Genomic DNA, 20,439 nt, shown 5'->3' with positions numbered 1-20,439 from the left:
TCCTTAGAGAAGAGTCCTCAGTGACCTCCCAACAGACTCTATCCCACCACACTGGTGACATGATTATCTGGACATGCACTCAGTCCATATCAAAACCAGAGCAGGAACCAAGGTTGAACCACATTCCTGGGTACAATGTGTGTTTACGTATGTATGTAGAGGGATGTGTGTGGCATGGGTAGAGAGATCCATCTAGGAGAATGTAGCGTTGACACACACACACGTTTTCTCAGGCAACCATGGTCACAGTAGCACGTTCAAGATGATTGACGGCTGGAAACTAGCAAGAAAAGAGAGATCCAGTAGCTTCACGTACTGGAACACTGCACTGGGAGGGAGGGAGGCCTGGTGACAGGACAGACCCCAGCAGCATGCACAATAGAGTCCCTCAAAGCAGTCTGCAGGAGCAACTGAGGAAGCAACCAGAAGTGCTTAGAAGATGCCGGACCACGTCACACTTTTGCTAACCATGGTCTGTGGCTTGGCTCTGAGGCTGTCCTGAGTGACTTTACCACAGACAGTGTGCCCCTCGGCCTCCTCTTCTCTCTCAGCACTGGTGTAAAAACAGGCCTGCGTGGTGACGGGTGGTCTGTCAGGGCAGGAGAGATCCTAGGAGGAATCTGTCTCGTGGCACCGCCACACCCACCTTTGGCATGCAAGGAGAAGACACTTGGCTGTTGGACTGGGGCCTCCAGGTGGATGGTATGGAGGATGCTTTGAGGCAGCATTTGGATGTCGGGGCCACCATGGTTTCTTGCTTGCTCTATGAGAGCAGAGCATCGAGGAGGAGGAAGAGGAGGAGGAGGAGGAGGAGGAGGAGGCCTGTAGTGGGACACGGAACCCCGGAAAGGAGAAGGGCCGGGGTGATGGCCAGTCCTGATGGCTGCTGCTTTGCTGTGTGGCGTTTTTACTCTCCTCAGTCCTTCCTGTATGTCCCTCATGAGCACCAAGGTAGCTTAGGGGTCCCTCCATGCACACCTTCTTCTGCCCCACCCCTCACTTCCCCACAGTAGCGCTGCATCCAGGTTTCTTTCCTCCTTGCGGTGGCCCTGGTGTTTGCAGACAGGCACGCGCCTCTTGCTCAGAGAGACCAAGTGACTTGCCCACAGGATTTTAGCTCTGGGACTCTGCTTCCATCAGGTTTCCTTCCTCTGCTCACCATCTAGGCCCAGATGGACCACTTCCCCCAGACAGAGCCCAAGTCCAAGCTCCGTGTGCTAGAATATCAGGTGCTGATGCAGAAGATTGTCCACTGTCAACTACGACCAGGAGCCAACTGTACTCGCCTGGTCCCTTTCCCCAGGAACATAGGCTGTCCCACTGTGTGGCGGTGAAAAACACGGCTGCTTTTCTGGACCTCAGGGCCAGATCTTGTGTGAGACCCTCAGGCCCTTCCTGGTCAGGCGATGATGTGGCTGTCCACTCTGCCTACTAGAAAGCCGGGTGCATCCAAGCCTCTGGTTCTGGGAGAGGTGAGACACACTCAGAGAAAAAGCCCAAACCTCCTGGCCAAGGCTGTATGCTGCCCCATCCCTGGGTGGGGTGCCAGAGCCGGGGCTCTATCCTCCAAGTCCTTTTCTGTCTGATTTCAGTGCATTTGTGTTGCCTCTTGACCCACACTGCCTGGCTGTGAATAGAACCACTGGGCTGTCTGTGGTTCTGAGGCCACCAGAAGTGGCCTAGGGTACTGGGAGGAATGTTTTGAGGGGTGCAGTCTCTGCCGCTCACAGATTGTGTGGGACCCCCTTCTCATGCCACCTGAGAATAGGAGACTTCTCCAAGGCTGGAAGAGAGAGTCTTATGGAGGGAAGAGGCTGAGCAGCAGCATTACCTGGGATCTAGAGCATCACTTCTATATCAGAAGACCTGATGTATCAGTTCTCGGTTAAAGGAAGTGGTCTCTGGGTGGGTGGGGGGGAGAAAAACAAATGCTTATTTTTAAAAAGAGCTGATAAATGTTCACGGTGAAATCAAATCCAAATGACTGTGCACACAGATCCTATGCTCAGCCCTGAAGTACAAGTGTGAACATGAAGGTGGTGCAAACACAAGGTGTGACCCCAGAGCCCAGGTCCTGGAGCACAAGTGTGAACATGAAGGTGGTGTGAACACAAGGTGGGACCCCAGAACCCAGGTTCTAGAGCACGAGTGTGAACATGAAGGTGGTGTGAACACAAGGTGGGACCCCAGAGCCCAGGTCCTAGAGCGCGAGTGTGAACATGAAGGTGGTGTGAACACAAGGTGGGACCCCAGAGCCCAGGTCCTAGAGCACGAGTATGAACATGGAGGTGGTGTGAACACAAGGTGGGACCCCAGAGCCCAGGTTCTAGAGCATGAGTGTGAACATGAAGGTGGTGTGAACACAAGGTGGGACCCCAGAGCCCAGGTTCTAGAGCATGAGTGTGAACATGAAGGTGATGTGAACACAAGGTGGGACCCCAGAGCCCAGTTCTTGGGAGTAATTAAAATAAGAGAGTGTAGATCAGGAGGGAGGCTGGGCATGGTAGGGCTTCAGGGCTCACCTTGCTATGTTGACAAAGAGCTAAGAGAGGGGGTTGGGAATACAGTCCCAGTACTCTATTCTTTCTTCCAGTACACTGAGATGGTCCAGTAGCCCGGAGCAGAGCTCCAAAGAAAATCTGTCCCACAGGAAGGCAGTTAGAGGCAAAGGAACCAAGCCTGAAGTGACTTCCAGGATGTGTTCAAAGTCTGGCGTGCCTTACAGACTTCAGCACGTCTGAATATCTTGGAGAAATGCTGACTTGCTGGCCCTGCGGATCAGCTCCCAGGGCTGCCTGCTCCAAGGCGCAGCCTTTGAGCACCAAGGCACTGTGTGATATGACATCTCTGTCTTGTGGTGCATGGGGACTTGTGGACAGAAGAAGGCCGTGCAGGGTCAGGATAGGCTGCTGAGGGCAGGGAAGAAGACGGTCAAGGTATCAGGAAGGAGCAGACATGACTGACCACATTAGTCACAGAAAATGCAGGCTGTGCTCTCTGTGGCCAAGGTATTGTGCTTGGAGAATGGAGGCTCACCTTGGGCCCAAGACAAGGGATGTCTCCTCTACAGCCCATTCCCAAAGGAAAAGATGGGGGCCATGGAAAGAGGGATGGGAGTATGCCTTGGAGAGATAGGGCTGGCGTGCCAGAGAGAGGGACGAATCCAGTGTCCCGTGTCTGTGTCCATCCGGGCTTTTATTGAGATGGGTGTGAAAACTACATTCTTCCCAGCATGGCAAGATTCCTGAGGCAGAAGCTGGATAACCTATCCTTTGACCAACCCAAAAAGGAGTAATTAATCACACTCCATGGCTGCTAGCCTTGATTTTGCCGTCAGTTCAAGATGGTTCTGTGTGGCCCCAATCTCAGGATGGGTGTTTTAGGTTTGGGGCCAGTTTCTAGCCTCTGCCACTGGGTTGTCCTTAGCATAGTTATGAGCTGCAAGCTGCAATTCTGTTTTGTTGTTGTTGTTGTTGTTTTAAGACAAGGACTTACTATGTAGCTCTGGCTGACATTAAGCTCATAGAGATCCTCCAGCCTCAGCTTTCAGAGTACTGGGTTTAAGGCCTGTATCACCACGCCCATCAAAAAACTGATACAGCTTTAGAGCAGTGTGGATGACTTCCCAATGAGATGCTACCCCCAAACCACCAACTGTTTTGATAAAATGTGCCTGATGTTTGCTTGAGAGACCTGTGGTCTGGCTAGAAGTGGTCCAAGCCAATGCATAGAGATGCATAAAGATATCAGAATACTGCTATTATCTATTTCTCTATTGACAATTTCCTTTTCTCACCTCCCAACTCTTTTATGTAGCCAAGGATGCAAGGATGATCTTACCTTCTGGTCCTCCTGTTTGAGGGCTAAGAGTACAGATAAGCACCACCACTCTAGTTTAAGTGGTGCCGGGAATCGAACCCAGGGCCTTTTGCAGGGTGGGCAAGCACTCTCCAAAGTGAGCTACATCCTCAGTTTCTTCATGTGGTAAAATTCATAGCGAAAGGGACATCTTAACCCGAAGACAAAGTGCACAGTGGTAGCGGAACTGACATCTTAGCCATCTTAGCATCTTAGTGCATCTTAGCATCTTAGTGCATCTGTAAGTGCACGGTGGAAATCAGCACTGTGCATTTAGGAGATTCTCACCTCTGCCTCCCACAACTCAGTTCATCTTACAATGTGTGAACTCTGTCCCCATTAAAGCACTATTCTTCTCCCCGCCCCAACCCACCCTCTAGTAATTACCATTCTACTTTCTGTCCTTGAGACTTTGTCTACATCTGTCCTCTTGCTCAGCGTAGCATCCTCAGGGCTCATTCGTCTCGTAGCAAGGGTCGCCATGATCTTCTGAAGGCTCGGGAGTGTTCCCCAGTGTACAAGACTGGATGGATGTCTATACTTTGGTAGATACTTGGGCTGTTTCTGTCTTTGGCTACTGTGGAGAGAGTTACCACGAACACGAGTGGGAAAGCTCCATTTGCATTCCTGCTTCTAGTTCTTTGATGTATATCATATCCAAAAGTGGACTTTCTGGTTCATATTAGAATTTTATTTTTTATTATTTTGAGGAACTCAATAGATAACTTTAAAAAAAATCACACTTAGATCAGCTAGAAGTTTAGGGAGGGTTTGCCAACCACAGCTTCGGCTCAGCATTCCATCCCAACAACCCCAGCACTCAACCCCCAAATCAGGCTTCAGCTCTTCACCATTGAAATTCTGCTGGACAACATTAAATGTCTACCCAGCTCAACATCAATACTTTGTTTCACTTGGCAAGGAGCAATGTTTAAAATTTAATGAAGCCAGCAGATTTCCATAACTCTGTGTTGCCAAGCAGCAATCACGCTAATAAATGGCCATTGCTTTTCTTGTAAGAAGTGTTTGCATGGAGCAAGCGGGTCAGCCACTAATGCAACGAGGCTGGCACTGGCTTCTCCAGGAAACGGAGGGCAATCCATCATCTCTGGGGTTTACTTTGAAAAGGCAGCGTGTCCACTGGGAGTCCCCGCTTTCCAGAGGTCTCTCTCCCTGCTTCTGCTGATTCATATTCCCATAATTCCTCCACTGCATAATATTTTCCCATTGCCATGGTGACCGTGTGAGAAGAAGGCCTGGGTAGAAACTTCAGGGTTTACTTCATATGTCCACAGCCAAGCTTGGACTTCTGTGGAAAGTGGGCTGTGAAGATAAATCGCAAGGAGGAGAGGCTCCGTGGCGGTTCTCACTTCCGCTGAGAGGGGCAGCGAGGCCGGGCTCATGAGTGGGAGCTGGGCTGGGTTCCAGTACTTTCTAGTCACTGTTGTTGGGGGACACATCCTCTCTAAGTTCAGTTTCTTGCTCTGTAAACCAGGTGGAGAATGGGAATCAGTCAGTTGAGAAAATGCAGGATGTCTGCAAGTTACAAAATCCTTCTCAGAATGACACAAAATCCCTTGTTCTTTGTCAGCGTGACGGTAAAGGGGGCTTGGCCTTGCTTTACTGCTGTTTTCTGTATTCCTGTGGCCTCCCTTTGCTCATTTACACACACGCGTGCCTGAGCGTGCACCCCCCCCCCACATACACACACACACACACCGATGACATCCTATGTGACACAAACTACACTTTATGTTTATTCTGAGGCTTCTACTTGGCCACAAACATGACTACAGACAGAAGCTAAAGAAATATTTGGGTTTGAATTTGGGTCCAACAAATGCTTGCTGAGTCCGTTCTGTACCAGGCTCGGGTAGGGGACAGACATCTGGACGGCATCTGGACGGGGGCTGAGTCATCCTGATTTAAAGATCCACCTTTGGATTTCCACTGGCTTTGCACTGGGTAAGGATAGTGCCAGTTACCCCCACACTGTAGGTGTGCATTGAGTGTGAGGTCCATTCTAACACTGGCCAAGGCTTGTCTTAGTGGTGAGGAAGTTTGATCATCACAGAGCCTTGTACTAAAGGAAACCCTCACATGGACATGTGGTTTCCAGATTAGGCTGAGCGGCAGTAAGAACCCTCTGTGTAGTGGGGGAGAACTCACAGGCTGGAAGAGTCTGGCAGAGAGGTGGTGTCTAGGTAGGGTTGATGAAGGACTGTGGATTTGATCAAACTGCCCTAGAAGAAGAGACTTCAAAATTGTAGGGAAGAATTTGGGCTAACCCCAGCTACAACCAGTTTTGGTACACAGGTTTGCCCAGAGCATTAAACTGGGAACACTGAATTTATTTATTTACTTATTCAAATGTACCTGCATGTTTGTTCTCACATGACAGTCTTGGGAGTCATTCTTAAGGCATTGCCCACATTTTTGTTTTGCTTTGTTTTGAGACAGGGCATCCCATTGGTCTGGAACTCAGCAAGTTGGCTAGACTGATCAGCTAACAAGTCTTAGGGATCCACCTGGCTGTGCCTTCCCCAGCAGCGAGATTGCAAGCACAGGCCACTACACCTGATTTCTCATGGTTTTTGCGTGTGTTATGGGGAATCAGAGTCAGGTCTAAGCAATTTAAAATCCTCTAATTTAATGTAAAGAAAAATTCCTCGGAAGCTGAATCCCCCAGGGAAGCCAACTAGGGAACAGGATGGGGGTGGGGCAACACAAGGATTTATACCATTTTCCCCCCTTCTTCCTCTGTGTAGAAGTGTACAGGGGCTCAGCTCCTTGATCTGAACTCTGCCTCGCCCTCATGCACATTTCCCACAAGCCCCAGCTGCCTCCTCTATTGTTCTCAGACCTTCCCGTCTCTCCATCTTCAGTTTGCTCTATCTATCCAGTTTCAACAGTACCTAGACTTTCTGTCCCCCACCCTCCCTTTCTGCCCTCATCTTCCCCCTTCCCCTCCTCCCTCCTCTCCTTCCCCTCCCTTCTTTGAGTACCTTTTACTCATCTCTCTTCCAATCTGCAGGCTTTTTCTGTCGTTTCCATGGACGCAGAGTCCGTCCGGTGGCCCCTTTGATTTCTGGCACTGTGCACTTGTACCATACTCATTTGATTCTGTGTAGGACTTCAAACCAGAGGCTCTCAGTGTTTCCAGAGTTTCACAACAATTGTCAATACTTAACTCCAAAACCTTTCATTAACCCCAAACAGAAAACCACTCTCCTGATCAATCACTTTCTACTCCTGGTAACCATGGTCTATTTCATTATTTCATGTCTGTAGATTTGCCTGTTCTTTTTTGGGGAGGGGAATTGCTTGTTCTTCACAGGCCTGTGTATTCTCAGTTTGTCATCATGGAGAAGGCATGGTGGCTGGGGCTCTGCTCACGGTATTACCGCCTACTACATCTCAGAGGATCAGGAGACCTAAGCCTTCTAACCCTCAAGGCCCACCCTCATGGCCTTGCATCTGCTAGCTAAGTCCCATGTCCAGAAGGTTCCACAGTCTCTCAAAGGAGCTCATGAAGAATGAAGAACATTTCACATTCAAACTATGCAGTTTACCAAAAGGGAATCCTAAACTTTGAAGTGTTTTGTGTCTGCCTTCTCTTATTTAACGTAATGTCTCAACTTTGTCCATGTTGTGGCTTCTATTAGTATTGCATTTATATGTGTGCATATAATACACTTGTTTACCTGTTCACCAGATTGTAGGCATTTGGATTTTTTTCTTCCTTTGGGTTATTGTGAACAATGCCAGCGATCAGTTCACTTTTATATTTTGACTTCTTGACTGAGACGTGTTATCTATATAGTGATTGGATCATGTTTTCTTTATCTTGCTGAGAACGTTTGTTAGAAGAGTTGCTTTAAAATATCAAATATCTCCAGTATCTGGTTCATTTTAGGATTAACATGCTGTCTGGGTTCTACCTTAAAATTGAAGTTCATCTTCCTGCAGAAAGAGGCACAAAGAAGGGGAAGCGGGAGGAAGAGAGAGAGGGACGGAGATACATAGAGAGCTAGAGATGGAATGAGAGACAGAAAGTGTGTGTGGGTAGCTGCAGAGGCTAGGAGAAGGTGTTGGAGCCCCTGGCACCAGAGTGACAGGCTATCCTGAGCCCAGGTCCTCTGGAAGAACAGAAAGTGCTCTTGGCTGCTGAGCCATCTCTCCAGCCCCAAACGTTGATGCTTTTGTTAGCTGACTTGGTTAGACATAAACCTCAGACTCTGATGCCTGTGGTGAGCGGGACTCTCACCTCGGTTTGGATTTTAGTATGTGTCAGAGTGTGTGTGGCTTGGGGCTCGGCTTCTGTGGGCCAGCCGTCTGTGGGTCACCTTCACTCTCTAAGCCTCCTTCTCTTGACTCGGTTGGATGGATGAACAGCAGCTCACATCTTAGAATTTTAATCACATTGTGCTACAAATGTGTTTGCCTTAAGGCCTCAAAAATGAGAGATTTGCTACATGAGGTTAATTCTTGAAAATTTCTTTCTTCTTCTTTTTTTTTTCCTCTCTCTCTCTCTCTCTCTCTCTCTCTCTCTCTCTCTCTCTCTCTCTCTGAGATGGAGTTTCTTCATAGAGCCCTGGCTAGCCTTGAACTTGGAGATCTACTTGCCTCTGACTCCTAACTACTGGACTACTGGGATTAAAGACATTTGCCACCACATGCTTCTTGAAAATTTCTTAAAATTAATTTTTTGACAAACACACATGCGCGCACACACACACACACACACACAGAGTAACACACACACATTTTGATGATTCTCACAGTCCTGGTACTTCCTTTCACCCCCTCTTGCTCCCACTGAACCCCTTCTTTCTATCAATTCCTCCTCCTACTTTTATGTTGTTATGTTTTATTTGGGACTCAGTGGTGAATGATAGAAAGATATAAAAGGAGGCTATGACTGCTCCCAGGGTATGAGGTTTTCATTACAGGTATAAGGGAGAGCACAGGCTCTCCTGTAGAGACATCTGGGAGATCCAGAGTGGACATGACCAGCAAACTGAACTGGGCCACGTGAAGAGACGGGGAGGGGAGAGGGAAAGTAGAACTTGGAACAATGGCCAAGAGGCCAAAGGGCCAAAAATGGACCAGAAGATACAGCCAAATGCCTGGGTTCTATAGAGATGAGCACCAGGGGAAGGACAGTCCAGCCCGGGGGCTGGAGAGTTCAGGGTGGGGTGCAGGGTGTGCTAGCTGTGGTAGTTGGAATGTATTTGGCCTCCATAAGCTCATAGGGAGTATACTATTAGGAGGTGTGGCCTTGTTGAAGGAGGCTGGATGGCACACCTTTAATCCAGACCCTGAGACTGGAGGGCACACCTTTAATCTGGGTACCTTCTGTTGAAAGCGTGTCACTGTGGGGTGGGCTTTGAGGTCTTTTTCTCAAGCTTCACTCAGTGTGATTGGCAGTCGACTTCCTGTTGCCTGCAAGATGTAGGACACTTGGCTCTTTCTCCAGCACCACGCCTGCCTGCATGCCGCCATGCTCCCCATCGTGATGGACTGAACCTCGGAACTGTAAGCAAGTCCCCTCAACTAGATGTTTTCTTTGTAAGAGTTGCCGTGGTCATGGTGTCTCTTTACAGCAATAGTAAACCCTAATAAGACACCAGTCATCCCTGTAACAGGTAGGGACTGTGGGATGCTGGAGAACCTGGTGGCCAGTGTCAGCTTGGGTATGTTCTTAGGCACCTCAGTTGTCAACACCTCCAAGGTTCAATGCACATCACTGAAGAGGGAACAGCTGGAGAATGGGAAGGAATGCTGTCTTCTGGACATAGTCATGGCCGTTGCAGTGAGCCTGAGGCTAGAAACTTGTCCCAGGTTTGAGACCTAAGAAGTGTTTCAGTAGGCTTACCTGCATGGACACAGAAGTTAGTGACTCACAGGTGACATATGGCTACGCCACTGAAGAAAAGGATGCCCATTCCCCTACAGCAGCCATTAACTGCCCACAATTCCTCCTCATGGCTGTAGCCACAGGACGCCCTCCCTCATCCATGCTGGAATGTCGACAGGCCCCATTTCATGCAGGTCTGGGAACTCATGAGTTCAATGGCCATGCCGCTTCAGAAGACAGCGCTTCACCCCCTACCCCTGTTCTCCAGCTAGTCCCTCTTTAGTTGGCAGTGTTCACTGAGCCTTGGGTGAGGGGTGTTGATACAGATGTCCCATTTAGGATGGAACCCTCAACAGTCCCGTATTCTCAGCACTTTGGCCAGTTATGGGTCTCTGCCTTAACAACTGATAGCAGTGTCTCTGCAGGCCCGTACGTGGGTGAAAGTATTCAGAAGGCCGTTGCACCGTGTTTTGTTTTTTTTTGTTTTTTTTTTTTTGCTGAGGCCCGACAGTTGTTAACCTCAGGACCATGGGGTGCTCTCTTATTATTTGTATTATTTGGTCCCGAGTCTGTGTGTTCTTAGGGTACCTGTGGATGGCAGAGGTGGCACAAAGGTCTCTGCCTTCCTAAATGCATTCTGATACGTTTCCTGGTTCCGCATATGTCATGTTGTGGCTGGTCCCCTTAGTCTCGGCTAAATTGATTTTATGGGCCATTAGTGGGTCACAACCCGTGTGTGACCCATGGTGCTCTGCAGCTTGACAGACAAGGGGCAGGTGCTCCTAACGAGGCACTCACTGAACGAATAAAATGCAGTTTCTCCCCTCCCCACCCATGGCCTGGAGGGCTTTGTATTCTGAGCATACTGGGTGCAGAATGGTCACATGCTGTCCCAGAAAGAGGGTGGCCAACTGTATTACTCACCCTCCCTCCCAACACCTTCCTCTGGGGCCTACAGTAACCAGAGCCTAAAGTCACTTAGGGCTCGTTCCTCGATTGAAACAACAATGAAAAGACTTTTGTAATATCCGGACACTCCCCCACCTCTCTCTCTCTCTCTCTCTCTCTCTCTCTCTCTCTCTCTCTCTCTCTCTCTCTCTCTCTCGGCAGGGATACAAAAGACTTCCAGCTTCCTATTTTGCTATTTAAATATGGATATACAATAATGATGTCTGTTACCTATGGCCATGGTTTTCTAAAAGGAAGGTTATTTTTTTAAGTTTTGCTGTATTTATTTAGTGAATGTGTGTGCGCACATACTTGCACACATCTGCCGCAGTGCACATGTAGAAGGAGTCAGAGGACAACCCCTGGAAGTCAGTTTTCTCTCGCCATGTGGGTTCAGGGCCTCAAACTCAGGTTTGTCAGGCTTAGCCGCAAGCTCCTTTACCTGCTGAGCCATCTTAGTGGCCCAAGGAAGCTTATTTTGTCATTTCAAATGCCAGATGAACAACCTCAGAGGAAGGCGAAGCCCCTAAATGGAACGTGTTTCCTTTTCTGGAATGGACCGTGGACCACATGCCCATGGAGCTTCCACCGGGCTAACACCCTAGGGGTCTAGGCTGGAAGGACCCAGAAGCTTCCATAGTCCCTGTATCAGATCCAGGGAGGGAGGACATTGTTCAGGATTAAGCTGCTGGGAGAACAAAGGGGTTCCAGATTTCCCCAGGGTGATCCTCTGACTGCTGAGATACAGGTTTTCCTCCAGCCCTCTGCTCAGTGAATTCCCTGGCCACAGAGCTCATTTCACTAAGTGCAGCCTGCCCCCTGAGGCAGCCCATCTGCCCTACTTACCACCTCCCGGATACACAGGGTCTTGTGGCAGAGAGCAGGAGCCTGGATGGGAAGAGGAGGCGGCTAACTGAGGTGATTGCTTTCCCCCACTCCCACCACAGCCCCTACCCTGTTCCTGGAGCATTCTGGGGGGGGGGGGGTCTGCGGGTCCCGTTAGAGCCTGCGTAATGGATGGTTCCTGACGGCCAGGAGGGACATGAGGTGCACACAGCCTGCTCATTCTCTGCCTTGCCTCCAGGCTCCCCTTGCGGGAGGTACAGCCGGGTGGCTCGCACAGGGAGGACCAGGCTTGATGTCTTTCTTCTGCTCCGAGGAGGTTGGGTGAGCATCTACGGGTCACTCGCATCTTTCATCTGACTTGCATGGGGCTGGGGTGCTGGGCTGAGGTGGGAGCCTTGAACCACGCTTGGAGAAGGCAGGAAGATTTGGTCAGGGAAAGAGGTCCTGGCATAGCTCCAGGGGAGCCGGAGTAGAAGGAAGAGCAGAATGCCTCAGCCAAATACAGAGGTTGCGGAGTGGGGACCAGAGAGTGAGAGTCTGGGGGCAGGGGATTTTCTCCAGTTCTCAGAATGACTCTTGTCACAGAGGCAGGAGTCTGGCCGACTGTAGTCTTCATACCTGTCCAGACTTCTCTCTAAGGCACTCTAGGAACCCAGTGGGACCAGCCTCAGTTCTAGTGTCCTAGTTGGCCATGATGACTGTGTAATATTCTGTAGTTGGACATTGCCTCACTTCCCCCGTGTATACCTTTCTTGCTTGCATTCAGACCGCTCTCCAGTGATTTTCTCAGAGCCTACCCTGCCATGTACAGCAACTAAAGTATGTGCATGGCTGGTACCCTGGAGACCTCAACTAACCCTCCACTGCTAGCCTTAGGGGGGGTTGCTGCACACCTTTAATGACCCCACTGGGATCCTGTAGAGGATAGGGGCTCAGCTGTACACCCGAGGGACACTTTGCAGCTGTGAGCATGGGTCCTGCTTGTATGGAAGACAAACAAGGGTGTCGTTGACCGGGCTCATAAATGTTTTGCTAGTCAGGGGTGATCTTCTTTGTCCATTCAGGGGCCCTCCTCTGTAGGGCCAAAACTAAAGATAGGAAAGAAGGGGGAGGGGAAGCTTGCATCCTCTTGGAAATGAGTTACGATTTTAATTGCAAATCTTACAAACCCCACCGACAGCTTGACTTTAAGGGAAAAGATGAGCTAAATTTAAGCTAGCCAGTTACAGAGCCAAAATGCAGTTTACTAATTAGCTTAAAATGGAAACTAGTCCAGTGATCATAAAGAGTCTTTTATGGTTAAAAGAACACACACACACACACACACACACACACACACACACAGAGCATAAAACCCCCATGCTTTCCTTTTATCCTGTGATCCACAGAGAACCATTCTCTAGCCAGGAATGCAGCTTCAGCGGGTGGGCACACTGCCCTAGAGGTGAGGGCAGAGTGGCCATCTTTATCAGATGCACCTTAGGCTTGATGGTGTAATCCAACTCAGGCCAATCTCTAACTCCTGAGCATCTGGAGGAATCGCTGTTCTTAGGGAGCACAGAGCCTAAAGCAAGGTCACAGGGACCATCATGTACAGCACATGGGTGCTGGGGAGTTTAGAGGAGGCAGGGTATGTGTGGAGGGGTGGTTAGAGGGCCTCTTGGGTTAAGTAGCATTTGGGATGAGCCTTGAGAGATGAGAAACTAAGGGCACGAGGTGGGGGGCCATAAGTTCAGTTGTGAAATAGGGCGTGAGAGCAGGTATAGAGAACTTCAGGCAGGTTAGCAACACACAAGAGGTATAAATTCCAGGTCTCTGGCTGGTTGGTGGTGGCGCACGCTTTTAATCCCAGCAAAGCTAGGTGGATCTCTGTGAGTTTGAAGCCAGCCTGGTCTACGAAGCTAGTTCCAGGACAGGCTCCAAAAGCTACAGAGAAAACCTGTCTCAAACAACAAAACAAAAAACAAACAAACAAACAAAAGTTCCAGGTCAGCAACAAGGTTGACCTAGCCCCTCCGCTGTGAGCTTACGAGCCCAGACCCTCTTCACCTGACTGAGGAGGGACTAGGTTAGAGCTGAGCTGGGACAAGCCAGCTTCCAGTGTGGAAGCTGCATTCTTACCTCTGGGCTATGTTCTTAGGATAATTAGATATAATATTAGAGACAGGGAACCTAATGCATGCATGTAACTCCTCGGTCTCCTTTTATCACCTATGAAATAGGTGCTGGCAATAAGGATTACGAATAAAATGCTTTGCAGACTCACTCGGGACACAGAAGAATGTGACTAGTTATGACACAAAGACGAGCGTTTGGGAGAAAGAACATTCCCATAGCATGCGTCTATGCTATAGTTTCTGTGTATGCTCTTCCAACCGAAGCAGATGGTTGTTCCAAACCATGCTTCTCTTTTGAGAATATTTTTTCCCTGCTGCTTTAAAATGGCACAATAAAATGTCCTACTATCCAAAATAAAGTCTTAGCAGGTGACATGTCTAGTCCCGTATCAAAGTGGGGCACCTGTGTCTGTGGGTTCTGTGCCTGCAGGTTCAGCCAACCACCTATTGGGAAAAAATGTACATAAAAAAGATTAATGTCTTTTTTTCTTATGGGGACCTCTAAATAGTATAGTGCCACAGCTATTTCTGTAGCACTGACCTTGGTAGATGTGATAAAGCATCCACTGGATGTGGCGTAAGCACAGGGCTGGGATGGGAGGCAAGGCTATAGCACTTGCCTGGTGTGCTGGGCTCAAGCCAGGTGGATGTGCGCAGGTTCTGGGAAACCCTGTGGCTTTCTATTCGGGATTCTCGAGCACACGTGGGCTTTGGTGTTGGCAAGGGGTCCTGTGAGTGTCTCCTGCACATAAGCAAGGGGTAACTGTGTACAGATAGTGTACACACTGTTAACACCTTTACACATGGAAGGAGAGAAACGGTTATGCCTGCTCTACGTGGAGGAAGAGCTAAAGCTCTTGAAATTCATTGGCGTGGAGTCGCATGCTGCGCGTGAGCTCATTGTCGTCCCAACTGTTGGTTCAATCAATTGAAATTGAGAATATCACAGACTTTAGAGTTCGGTGCCTCAGTGAAAAAGCCCAGAGAGCTGTTACCCGGAAGTCCTTCTTACCCAAAAGAGGGCCTTTCAGTGGAGAATTGATACTGCTCTCCTGTCCTCATGCTCAGAGGACGGCTCCATAGACCTCTGGGGGCCAAGTCTGTGAAGGAATCCGCAGACTGAGCAAACACAAATGGAGGCCGGGGAAGGAAGATTCAAAGGCTCCTATGGAGGGCAAGGGAGATGATTCAGTCGGCAATGTGCTGGCTATACAAGTATGGGGACCTGAGTTTGATTCCCGGCACCCACAGAAAAAGAGCCAGGTGTGGTGCCAAACTTGTAATCCCGGCACTAAACCCAGAAGCCCTCTGGTCAGCCAGCCTGGTTGCTTGCTAAATTTCAGGTCGGTAAGAAACCCTGTCTCAAAGCAAACAATAAAAACAACAACAGCAAAAACACAAGGTAGGTGGTACTTGAGGAATGATACCCAAGGTTGACCTCTGACCTCTGCCCATATGTACACACACAGTATAGCGCTCAAGTCTTAAGACTAGGCAGCAGCGACCGCCTTCATTTTCCATGTCCTCCTCATGGGCTCCTGGCCTTCATGAAGCAAGCAGCTGTGCAGGTGAAGCGGTGCGCACCTACCTTGCAATGCCTGTGTGCTGCCTTTTGACCATCCTGGCTGCCTGTTAGCATCCTGTTGACATGCTGCTTCTTGTCCTATCTGGTCCTCCTGAGGATTCTATTCATCTTCCCTGGTTTGGACTCGGTGAACCCCTTTGCATCCTCACTCTGGACAGCTCCCCTCAAGTGAGCAAGCCCTGTGGGACCTTGGTGGGAAGCCCCAAGCTAACGCATAAGTGGGCCTTTTTCTTTACTTTCTTGATACACTTCCAGATTTCTAGTAACTTCACTGTATTTTTCAAGACGGCTGTTTAGAGGCAGCTTCCGATGGCATTTTTAAGTATGCACATATGAATATCAGTAATGTCCTCCAGTGCACAGTATGTGTAGCTTCCAAGCCTTGCCACATCAGCTGGAATGGTCATACACTTTATTATCCCCACTAGAATACGTTAGCAAGTCAAAGGGAGACAGCTGGACATTTGCCAGGACACAGGCAGGACCCTGGCGATCCCAGGCCCCCTGTGATGAGCGTGGCTCTCATTTTGGCTGATTGTCTCAGTGGTCAGCCTGTAGCATGCCAAGGGCTGCTGTGGAGCCTGCAGGCAACATGATGGAGCAGACAAATGAATGTCCCCAAGATGAAATTGTTGAGACGCTGTGAGCTGAAACTCCTGTATAGTGCCCTGTGGTGCCTGTATTATTGGATGCGGGAATTTTAGATGTTTACCGCTCTGGGGCTTCTCACTGTGATGGACATTTTTTAAAAAAAATAGAAGACCAACTACAAGCCTGGAGAGATGGCTCAGCAGTTAGAAGTGAATACTGCTCTTGCAGAGAACCCACATCTACTCGTAACTCCAGCTTCAGGGTACACAACACCCTCGTTTGCCTTGTGCGGGCACCTGCACTCATGCACACAAGCCCACGTGCAAACATCTACACATACACATACTTGAAAATAAAAATAAATCTTAAAAAAGAGAAAATCAGCCGCAAATTGCTTTTAATTTTCCACTTGACTTCAGATACTTCAGACCATGCGAGTTCATGTGATGGATGCAAATCATTAAGAACTTCAAATAAATAGACAGCGAGCGACATTATCTGTGGAAATATGACAGGTCAGCACTCTTGGAATAGGGCTGTGAGATTAAGATGGTGGCAGAAAAGACTCCGTGTCCTGGTTGGTGCCTCACAGACCCCTGACCCCAACCCTGAGATTTATAGGGATACAGACATCACCTTCAAGAGAGGAGCTGCAGGGGAAAAAAGACCCAGGACTCTCAAACTTGGAACCAGCATATTTAGGACTTGGCTCTCTGGGTTTCTTTTTTCTCTACTAGGGATGAAAATCCTAAAGAGAAGGGACAGAAGAAACACCCTCCATGAAAGCCCATGAGAGGAGAGAGCCATGGTGGGTTGCTCACTTACCACAAGCACTGTCTCTGGATTTTGACAAACCATGTTTAATTTTGCTAGATGGAATTACAGAAAGCTGGAAGGGGAGAAAAGGTCGTCCTTTTCCAAAAAAGGAGGAAAAGTGGAGTTCTGGAAAATACAAACGATACATTTCATATTAATATTGGTTCTGAGAAAAGCTCTCAGCAGCTCTTTGATGAGCTAGCGTGGAAATGCTTGGCAGGAAAGGCTGCCATTAAGAGCCAGACCCGCCCATTCATGGTCTTACCAGACTAGACTGGCAAGGCCGGAGAGAGTTTTCTTGACATCCCATGGGCAGTGTGAAGATGACTGGCCTGGCTGGAGAGACAGTTAGGGTGACTTCATCGTTCTTTGGACAAACTATCAGGGTATTGATAAATAGATCAGCAGAGGTGCCTGAGGGTCCTCCCCAGTACTCTTCCCAGGGCTCTCCCCTCCCCCACCTGCTCTGCTAATGTGCTTATGGGTGACAAGGATGACAGAGACGCAGGAGATTTCTCTCTCTTGGGAGTCACTACAGTCACAGAGCTGGTGGGTTAGATGCCAGATTTCAGAGCTGAGATTTTAGTTGGCTAAAATGATGGATGGAAACCAATAAAATGACATTTAGTGGGAATAAAGATAAATCCTGTCTGTAGATAAAAACAAAACCAATTAGCTCAGCACAAGATGGAGAAAATCTGACGTCAGTTCATTTGAGAGAATGATAGGCTTATGATTGACCATGGCTTACTGTGAGCCAATATTCAAACCCTGGCTACTCAAATAATAATAATAATAATAAAAATGATACTAAATAAAAATTAACATGAATCTCATTCATAGTAATAAGATCATAGTATCCTGGGTACTAAAGGGCAGGGTCATCCTGCTAGGGTCCTGTGAGGTTATCATGTGCTAGGGATGGGCCTCTATACAGATAAGGAGTCTAGAAACCATGGCCATGCTATGTGTCTAGGTGTGCAAATGGAGAAAGGTATCCTGGAGAGATGCAGCCTCCTCCCTTCGGGCGTTTGAAAGTCTAATGTGTTTTTATCTAGAGGAGTCATTCGCTCCTTCATGCATCAGTTTCTACAGATGGCCTGTTTTCTTCAACATTATGTCCTGATGAAGCCTTAGAAGTATATACTCCAAGAGATGGACACATCTCTTTGCTTGCTCCCACAAGCCAAGAGCCACTGTCATCAGGGATCCATAGACGATTACTGGGGATAGGTTTGGATGTGCATTTGGATCCCCACCAAGGCCTGACTAATGGGGCGGCCTTGCTGCTGATGGAAAAGTGGTAAGAGATGGGGACTGAGGACAGGGAGGGCTCGCTGGCAAGATCCGAAGTGCTCAAGTGGATGGCATGACTGAAAACTGTGAACAGGAGCTTGTAGCTAGCAAGGTGTGGCAGGGTGTGCTGGAGGCCAACACCAGCCTCGGTGGCAGGAACATAAGGTCTATGCCAAGATGTCCGCATGGAATGATATGTCACGAGTTAACTCTTGTTGGTTCAGTTAGCCCCGGACTAATGGGGTAATGGAGCTGACAGGGAAGATCATTGCACAGGATATTATTGTGATATTTCTGAACAGATAGATGCTTCAGGCATGATGCAGGCAGACTGAATGAACTAGACCAAAAGGATCGATGAAGGATGTTTTAATCGCTGGGACTCTTCAGCTTTGAGAGGGGCTGTGTGTCTGTTTGTCCATGTGTCAGAGATGCTGTAAAATGGACAGTTACATTGTCAGACAGGGCAGGAAGCCTCGACTTAATGTTGCTTATTGATGCTAAGAATCTCTCTGCTTCTTACTTTATAGAGCATTTATTATGTGTGGGTATAATATAGATTTACTTACAGTGTATCCCATGTACATTAGATACCACTTTTGAGACAGGATTTCACTATGTGGCCCAGATTGGGCCACAAATGTGTGCTTATCCTGTCTCAGCCTCCTAAGTGCTGGGATTATAGCTGAACCCCATCATAGCTGATTTATATTTTATATTTTAATATCAGGAGTGGAAGCTGGAGTCTGCAGCCTAATCAATCCTTGGCTCTGAGATTCTCTGATGACTGTATTTGCTGGATAGGATGCCCCTAACTAAATGTCACACACCAGGTGATTTTAACATCTCTATTGTCTTGTGATTCTAGCGATTAGAAGGCCAAGGTCAAGGTGTGGACAGGACTCTTCCTCTGAGGGCTGTGGGAGATGTTCCCTTTGGATGGTAGATGCTGTATTCTGTCTTCATGTTCAAATATCTCTTTCCTTCCTTCCTGCCTGCCTGCCTGCCTGCCTGCCTCCCTCCCTCCCTCCCTCCCTTCCTCCCTTCTTTCTTTCCTTCTCTCCCACCCTTCCTCCTTCCCTCCCTCTCTCCCTCCTTCCTTCCTCAATTCATTTATTTTTGAGAGGGGATGGTATATGTTCTGTGTGTGTGTGTGCACGCATGCACGCACGCACGTGCACGCACATGTGACTGCAAGGAGGCCAGAGGAGGAAATTGGTTATCACTGGGCTTTGTCCCCTTGGGACAGGATTTCTCTGTGAGCCTGAAACTCACAACTAGATTGGCAGTCACCTTGGCCCAGCAATCCTCTTGTCTCTGCCTTCCTTGCTGCTGGGGTTTGAGGCATGCATGGGACTTGTTACTTGTTGCTGGGATCTGAACTCGGGTCCTCACGCTTCTTCAGCAAGCACTCTTAACTGTCATATTACGTCTCCAGGCTTCTAGAACATATTCATCATCCCGGACTGAAACTGTAACCCCAGTAAGCAACAACTGCTTAAATCTCACCTCCTAGAGCCTTTCAACCATTTTTCTCCCACCGACCCTAGGAAGGTCATACCAGTGGAAGACTACAGTACTTACCCTTGGGACTGGCTTAGTCACTCAGCATAATCTATGTGGTAGCAGGTGCCAGAGTTCTTCTCTTTTAAAGTTGAAATCATATTCCATTCCACGGCTACCCCACACTTTGTTTATCCAGTCCATCAGCAGTGTCTACTTATCCCCACCTTCTGGCTGTTGTACCTAATGCGGCCATGCACGTGGATGTGCAAAACTCTCACCACATCCCTGCTTTTAATTCTTTTAAATGTATTCTCAAAAGTGAAATTTCTGTTTCTCTCTGTTTCTCACCCTTCCTTCCTTCCTTCCTTCCTTCCTTCCTTCCTTCCTTCCTTCCTTCCTTCCTTCCTTCCTTCCTCCTTTCCTCCCTCTCTCCCTTCCTCCCTCTCTCCTTCCTTCCTTCCTTCCTTCCTTCCTTCTTTTCTTTCTTTCTTTCTCTTCTTTCTCCCTCCCTCCCCTTCCTCCCTTCCTTTCTCTCTCCTTCCTTCCTTCCTTCCTTCCTTCCTTCCTTCCTTCCTTCCTTCCTTCCTCCCTTCCTCCCTCTCTCCCTTCCTCCCTCTCTCCTTCCTTCCTTCCTCCCTCTCTCCTTCCTTCCTTCCTTCCTTCCTTCTTTTCTTTCTTTCTTTCTCTTCTTTCTCCCTCCCTCCCCTTCCTCCCTTCCTTTCTCTCTCCTTCCTTCCTTCCTTCCTTCCTTCCTTCCTTTCTTCCTCCCTTCCTCCCTCTCTCCCTTCCTCCCTCTCTTCTTTCTTTCTCTTTCTTTCTTTCTTTCTTTCTTTCTTTCTTTCTTTCTTTCTTTCTTTCTCTCTCTTCTTTCTCCCTCCTTCCCCCTTCCTCCCTTCCTTCCTTCCTTCCTTTCTCATTCTTTTCTTCCTTCCTTTCTTTTTTCTCCTTCCTTTCCCTCCCTCCCTCCCTCCCTCCCTCCCTCCCTCCCTCTCTCCCTCCCTTTCGTGACTAGGTGA

General features: G+C 48.6%; 1 protein-coding gene across 2 annotated transcripts in view; it reads left to right on the top strand.

Moving 5' to 3' along the window:
* The window catches only part of Eml1 (EMAP like 1), a 156,458-nt gene that overhangs the window by 25,076 nt on the left and 110,943 nt on the right, over positions 1-20,439 (top strand). Inside the window, exon 1 of one of the 2 annotated variants that reach the window (XM_087911517.1) lies at positions 11,765-11,833. The exons of the other annotated variant lie outside the window; for it this stretch is intronic. The gene's annotated coding sequence lies outside the window, so the exon portion shown is untranslated. Of the gene's footprint in view, positions 1-11,764; positions 11,834-20,439 lie in introns of those variants that run through there. 2 annotated transcript variants of the gene reach the window in all.

The sequence above is a fragment of the Myodes glareolus genome, chromosome 11 (genome assembly GCF_982192425.1).
Source record: "Myodes glareolus chromosome 11, mMyoGla1.1, whole genome shotgun sequence".
In the NCBI taxonomy this organism is placed as follows: Eukaryota; Metazoa; Chordata; class Mammalia; order Rodentia; family Cricetidae; genus Myodes; species Myodes glareolus.
The sequence above is the reverse complement of the archived record's forward strand: the minus strand, read 5'-3'. Positions and strand labels throughout refer to the sequence as shown.